Source organism: Tenrec ecaudatus, chromosome 9, assembly GCF_050624435.1.
Source record: "Tenrec ecaudatus isolate mTenEca1 chromosome 9, mTenEca1.hap1, whole genome shotgun sequence".
Lineage (NCBI taxonomy): Eukaryota > Metazoa > Chordata > Mammalia > Afrosoricida > Tenrecidae > Tenrec > Tenrec ecaudatus.
In genome coordinates this window covers 3,871,907-3,879,448 of record NC_134538.1, presented here as the reverse complement: position 1 = coordinate 3,879,448, position 7,542 = coordinate 3,871,907, and positions in this window count along the sequence as shown.

Sequence of the window (7,542 nt, the reverse complement as noted above, 5' to 3'; positions counted from 1 at the left end):
GGGGTGGGAATAAGAACATAACATGGGTCATATATGGAGTCATGGTGTTGTCAGTTAAGGACTATGGAAGAATTCTGTAAACTACAGAGATGATACAAACATGTAGAACGAGTTGCAATAGCATGCTGATGCATTCGGTGTACTGTATTTCCAGGTGGACTGGAACAAATCTCTTTCCCAAGAAAGAGATTTAATGACTGTACCTAAATTGGCATTAGAAAAAACAAAACAAAATAAAAACAAACTCCTTGCTGCCGAGTCAATGACTTCTATTGACCCTGCAGGACAGGGTAGAAGTATTCTGTGCACTTTCAAGACTAAAACTCCTCAGAGGAGTAGGAAGTCTAATCTTTCTTCCAAAGAGCAGCTGGTGACTTTGAACCACTGACCTTGCAGTTAACAGCCCAAAAAACAACCACTACACCATCAGGGCTCCTGGATTCAGAAAGCACCTGAAATGGGTTGAGGCAACCAGGACCCAGCTATCTCAGGACTTGAGGAGGGATGAAATCTAAAAAGGCTGAACCCAAAGAATGAAATATATCTAGGTTGAAAGAAATATAACATAGAGAAAAAGTGGGTTTTAATATTGTCATCAGAAGCAAGTGAGTTTTTGTGTTTCAACAAAGGATAGACCTAAACTATTTAAAGGCAAGGACTGAGCCATAGATGTGAATTATTTCTATATCATGATAAAAGCTAATCCAAGGCCAATCTGGTGCCAGAAGTTTCAAGTCATTGCTTGAAAGTTACATGAAGGGTGGAGAAAAAATAGTCTGATAACACCCACTTGAAGCCACCAAACACATCACTGGGTTTGTATGGGATGCAAAAGAATGTCTATTGTGGGTAAGGCATTGGGCTTCTAGCCACAAAGTAGCAGTTCAAATCCACCGGATTCCCAGTGGAGAAAGATTAGACCATTAGTTCCCATAAGGATGCTGAAAAGCCCTACCCAAGGGTCACTCTGATTGGGAATATCCTGGATGTCCTGGATCTGGCTTAGTAGGTTTTATATAAAAAATAGATCTGGTGAAACAAAATATAAATGCCAAAGAAGAAATGCCACATTATGGCTTGATTCTGATCAGGAACGTTTCTGTAAAGAAATAGCATTTGGGATGTACAGGAATTAGACAGATGGAGTTTGAGGAGGAAAGGGCGGCAAGAACTACTTAGGAAAAAAATATTTAAATTGATGGGAACAGGGACTATTGTGCATCGCCTGGTCAGCCTTGTTTGAATGGGAGCGAGACAAGATTGACCCAGGAAGGTGTCTTGGAAGCAGAATGTTGAAAATCGGCCTCTGACAGTAATCCCAATGTTGACAGGTAATTTTGTCTCTGGATGTCTAGGAACAGGAAAACTGTAGGATCATCCTCCACCTGTCCCCTCTAAAGCACAGATGTTATCTTTCTAGGTCATATTGCTTCTGCTATAGTTGTTCTAATGGTTTCTGTTTGTCTGTTGGTTTTAGCTCTTAGAGTTGTCTTTAAATGAAAGCCGTTCTCCCCCCTGGCCTGCAGAGGTGAGTATTCTAGAATTCACACTCCCGTGTCAAACCTCCTGCTATGTGAGGTTGATTTAATGGTTTGCAATCTCGACCTATCCAGTAGCACTACAAAAGTAAGGCTTAGTTATTTGCTTTGGTAAAGATTATAGCCCAGATGAAATTTACATGACAGCTATATTGACAACAGTGACTGGGGTGGGGATGGGAGAAGAAGTAATTTTCTGAGGCTACTTATGTACAGTCAAACACCTCATGGGAATTGGTTCCTTGGTTTGGAGGTTCAGAGTCATGGTTTTCTATTTTGTTTCGTTCTCTATATGATTTCCTATATTGTTTAGTGCTTCTGTTTTCCTCCAAGTTTGTCAGATTGTGCCTGCAGACGTAAAAGCTCACAAGTAGCCCTCCAGTGTATAAGGAGTGGCTTGTATTCTCCCAGTCACAGAGAAAGTCAGGACCAGAGATAAGAAGGTAAATGTGTGGCTATTTGCCACCATGAACAGCTGTTTCCTTTGTCAGCAGGCATGCATGGTGCCCGGCTCCATTACTAAACATTTTAGTCAAAGATTCGATATAACAATTCTACTGAACAGGGAGGAAATGTAAAACATAATTTCAATTTTTCACAACATTCAGACTTCTTTGAGCCAATGGTGTTAGATAAAGCCCTGAATTCATTAGACATAATGAATAATCTTTATACTTCAAATCTGGAACCAAAAATATCCTCTGAAGTCTTCAAATCAAACCAGAGTTTAGCTGAATGAGCAAAGAGTGTCTTCCTGGAGCACAGTGCTTTTTACCCATCTATCTCTACAGAATCAAATTGGCAAAAGCAACATGAAAGGTCACATAGGATATTGAGGGGGCTGTGAGTTGAAGTTCATGGGAAAGGCTCACTCATCCAAAGATGTGAGACTGGTTGCCCAACTCAAAAGTGATCAGTACTGTTGACTCTGATTCACACATGTAGAAATTGTTCAAAGGCTGTAGCTTCTGTTGTGTAGATTCTCCGGAAGAACAAAAATAAAGGATGGTATGCAGAAGTAGATCTAGACAGACCTATTTATTTTATATGATATATTTACAGCAAGACCCTATGGTACAAATTCTACCATCTTCATCGCTGACACTGGGTATCCAGTACCACCAGAAAGAAGTACCACTGTGTGCCCTTTGGCTTCAGGGGATATAGAGGAAGCCAGCTAGTGCTCGATGAGCAAGCCTGTGGAAAAGGTCACGTGGTAAGAAACTGAGGACCCCATTCAGAAGTCAGAAGTAACCCTGCAGGTCTCCTGACAATTGGCATCTGAGAAAATCTGGGAGGAAGTCGCCTGACTCAGCCCAGCACTCAGATAGGATTGCCCTGACCACCGTCTTGATTCCAGCTTCATGAGAGATCTTGAATCAGAGCTACTGATAGAGCTGCTTCTGGGTTCCTGCCCCTCATGGGTTGTGTGAAATAACACGGGATCGCTATTTTAAACGTTTACAGGTTAGGGTCATTTGTTACACTACAGCGAATAAAGAATACATGTCATCATTCAGTAACTATGTATCCAGTGTCCACTATTCTCAATTGTGGAGTGAAATAGCTATTACAACTCAAGGCTTGCAGAGAGGATCATATTGAATTTCTTCCGATGTTTAAAACTAACTGCTTTTCTAGTTTTCTGCCTTCCAGTGTTTCTGTTCCTCTCTCATCCTGGAAACTTTCACTCCCCTATCCTTCTCCTTTGCCAACTCCAAATTATCCATTCCTGAAATACACCCTCATTTTACCCAAATGACACATATTTTATAGATCATTGCCAACAGTTCACTGTCCCCCTTTTCTTCATAAGCATGCCATGCCATGTTCTTCTACATCATGCTGATTTTAATTTCTATTTCTGATCATATGGAAACTTGGCTTAGGGTGGGTATTGATTTTAAATCACACACATACAAGAGTCATGAAAATGAACACGCTAAAAGAAAAGGAACAGGATGATATGATTTACCTATAGTAAGGGGGCATGAGTGAATGAGGCCAACATTTCCTTCGGGAAATGTCACAAAATATGCATGGTATGTGAATGGGCACGCTCTACCAGGACTCTTTCACTTAGCTTCATAATTGCCATGTGTTGTGCATATGTGTTTGTGTGCTATTAGTGAAAAAAATATATAGGGATTTATTCCTGGGGAACTTTTTTGGTACATAGGTTAGGATCAGACCTTCTGGAATGATTCTGTATAGCAAATACTCTTTCAAAATCTCTTGTCTAACCATCAATGTGTTTGCTAGTTTATAAATTCCACGTCTGGGACTGTCTTCCTCGCTGGTATTTTCCTTGCACTTTGCACAGGGCCACCAGAAAATGGGCACTCTGTCTATATCTTTTTGAATGCCTGGATGAATAAATGATAGCGTGAAAGCACACTTTGAGCAAGTGTGATAGGCATTTTATCTGTGTTCACAAACTAAATACAGAGGGTCTCGGCCTTTCTACTCCCTCCAGCTATGGTTGGATAGAGGGTGTTTTCATGAGCATCGCTGTCCTGCTCAGCACCGGTCCAGCGAAGGCTGTTGTGACTAGTTCGGCCAGACGAGTCCAATTTAGTGGTCTGACAGTCATGTAAACAAAGACATTGCCAAGAATAGCGTTCCTGAGCTTGCCACCGCCATGCCATGCGTGAAAGGTAATTTAGGAGAAAGAGCTCTAACTTTAGTGGGCACTTACCCAAGCTATTGATTTCACCTGGCCTCATTTTGTTATTTTGAAAGGTGCCAGAGCTTCCTAGGAATGTAACTCTGGGGGAAATTTTCCTAAATGTTGGCATGGCTTTTGGCACTCACTGGCGCTTCATGAGTTTTTACGAATTTTAGCACCAAAGTCAGTAACTTTACTCTGGGGGTCCCACTTGGCTCGGCATACGACTTTCTATGACCTCAAGACTGCACTAAAGTTTCTATCGCCACAAACAAATGTTCGTAATGGATTTTCTTTCCCATCTTTAAGTTTTATGCTCCTCTAAGTACCAAAACGGGGGTGATATTTTAAGATGGTTTGTCCAGTAAAAGGAATTTCGGTGTATGCGCCGGGCATTTGCCATTTGTATGCGAGATAGTCTGTTGTCAGTTTCCTCAAATAAGCACAGGGCTCATTTCTATGCATTATGGTTTTAACCTGACACAGAGGCTGGGGTGACCCCAGACCATGGTCCTTGCTTGCCTCTGTGTGAGCAGGATAGAAAAATAGAGACAATTCCCACAGTACTGACCCTGCTCAGCCCTGAGTTATGCTAATTACCATCCCAGAGCATGTTAAGAAAAACACATATTGTCAAGCTGGGGCTTTGGAAGAGAAAACAATGAATATTTCTTTGCCCCTCTCCTCCTTTTTTAGCCCTCTAATTGGTCCATTTCTCTACTGCAATCACTGGGAAGATGGATTTCTTTCCCCACATTGTAAAATACACTGAAATGTATTTTTCTTGTGTGTCCATTAGGGTCAGCTCCTCGCTAATTGTGACCATAAATGAATAGATAGCAAAAACATTAATGCGAGGAAGGCTGTTTTACTGTGTGTGTGTGTGTGTGTGTGTGTGTGTGTGTGTGTGTGTGTTGTTTCTCAGGGCATTTGTTGCCGACTTTACTCTCTCTCTCTCTTTTCTTTCCCTGAAGAAGTAAAACAATGTTTCAAACCATTCACATTTCAAAAGCCTTTCAAAATGAAAGAAAAAAGACTTCGAACCTCAGCATTTAAAGTCCATATGGTCTCTATTCATCCTGCACAATTAACATGGAGCTGGCAACGCTGCGAGGGAAGCAGACGTGTGAGGCTGCCAAGAACATTGATAGATTTCTAACGACACAATACACATTTCAGGCCTTAGGTACATCATTGCCAGAAAAGTGAAACATGAACAAAAGCCAACATTTGAAGGTACTTAGTTATCCTGTGCCAATAAGGCAGGCCAGGGACTATAAAGTACAGGCAAGCAAGCAGGCAAGGTGTCCATTCAGTATCAAGGTCTGCTGACTTCATCACCTTTAGACCGCCTATGGAGTGGTTGCCAAGGTAATGGTTTAGATTCCTACTCTGCATAATAGTAATACTATTGGCCTAAAGTGCTGGCTATGCCATTCTCTTTAATTAATACATCACGTTGGATTACCAGGGCCAGTCAAAACTCTCTGCATTATCAACTTCTATCATCTCGACTCATGGGAGCTACTTGCACAAGGGGACTAAATGAGGCCACCTTTGGCGCCATTCCCTAGATTAGCTGTAATCCAGAATGTTGCGATTTAGAGAATTGTCATTGGGTGATTTTTCAGAAGTAGATTCCCAGATCTTTTTTAAGCTGTCTCCGGCCGGAAGGTCCACGGGAATCTGCTCACCATCATAGCATCACGCCAGCCTCCCTGTCATAAAGGTGATGGTCTTCATGATGTGCATTGGCTGAAAGTTAACCCGAATCTTCCTTGTGGGAGGCATGGCTTAAGCTATCTGTAGCCTCATCTCACCACCTTCAAGTCCATTCAGATTCCTCGGGACCCTGCAGGACAGTACAACCAAGCCTGTGGGTTTTATAGACTGAAAATCTTTACAGAAATAGAAAGCCTCCTCTATATTGCGGCATCGTTGCTGGTATGCGTTCCAATGTCATACCTCCTGGCTAGCCGTCTAATGTGTCAAGCACTGTCCCCCGAGGGCTCCTATGCTACTTACATAGCCTGTGAAAAGTTAACTAGGACTAAACTGGCCTAGAAGAGTTCTTCACTGCCATCGAGACCATGCCAAGTCACAGTGACCCTACAGGAGAGGGCAGAACGACCACTGGGGGTTCCAAGACGGTCACACTTCACAAGAGTAGAAAGCCTCCTCTTTCAGCCCGGGAGTGGCTGGAGATTTTTAGCTGCTAACGATGTGGATCACAACTTCATGGCTTCTCACTCTGCCACCAGAGCTCCTTGAAGAGTCTCCGTGTGTGTGTGTGTGTGTGTGTGTGTGTAAATTTCTAAGATACAGCTATAAATCAAATTGATAAGCATTCCATTTCCCCCTGGGAAACCACAGAAAAAAGGTCTTGTAAGCTAATTCCAACCTATGAGCCATGGAAAACCCTTTGAGGCTCACTGTGCTCTGACACCCATGGGGGCGCCGGGAGCTGGAATGAACTCAACAGCAACCGACCCTAAGCTGCCCTGGGAAGCTAGTGTAGCTGTTCCATGAGCAGTCAATGCACACAAGGAATTGGAAACTCTCACGTTCAACATAAGAGCCCGCAGGAAAGAACACTAAGGTGTGTGATCGTTGTAGAAAGCGAACACGAGAGCTACCTTGTTTCAAGCACTGCTGGAGAGGCTGAGAAGAGAGTAATCGCTAAGTATTCTTCATATTGTTGTTGTTGTTGTTGTTGTTGTTGTTACTTGGTGTCATCAAGTGGGTTCTGACCTGTAGGGACCCTGTGCACAATAGCAGGTAGCACTGCTCAATCCTGCGCTATCATCCAATCCTTCCTGTCCCTGAGCCCATGGCCGCAGTCACCCTGACAATCCATCTCCTTGGGCGTCTCTTTTTCCCTGCCCATCTACTTTACCAAGCAAGGGGTCCTTCTCCAGGGACTGGTCGCTCCTGAACATGTCCATGGTGAATAAGATGCAGTCTAGCCATCCATGCCTCTAAGGAGCCTACTGCTCGTACTTCTTCCAAGACAGATGTTGGTCCTTGTAGCAGTCCATGATGCCTTCAATATCCTTCTCTACCTAAGGGTTCCCAATCCATATGCATTGATTCTTCTGCTCCAGTCTTCCGTATACAATGCCCGATTTTCACATGCATGAGGCGATTGAAAATACCATAGCTTGGGTCAGGTGCTCCTTAGTCCACAAAGTAACATCCTTGACTTTTTACAGTCTAAAGAGGTCTTGTGCAGCAAATTTACTTGATGCAACTCATGTTGATCTCTTGATGGCTGCATCCATGAGCATTAATTACAGATCCAAGCAAGACAAGATCATTGACAATTTACCTTCTCTC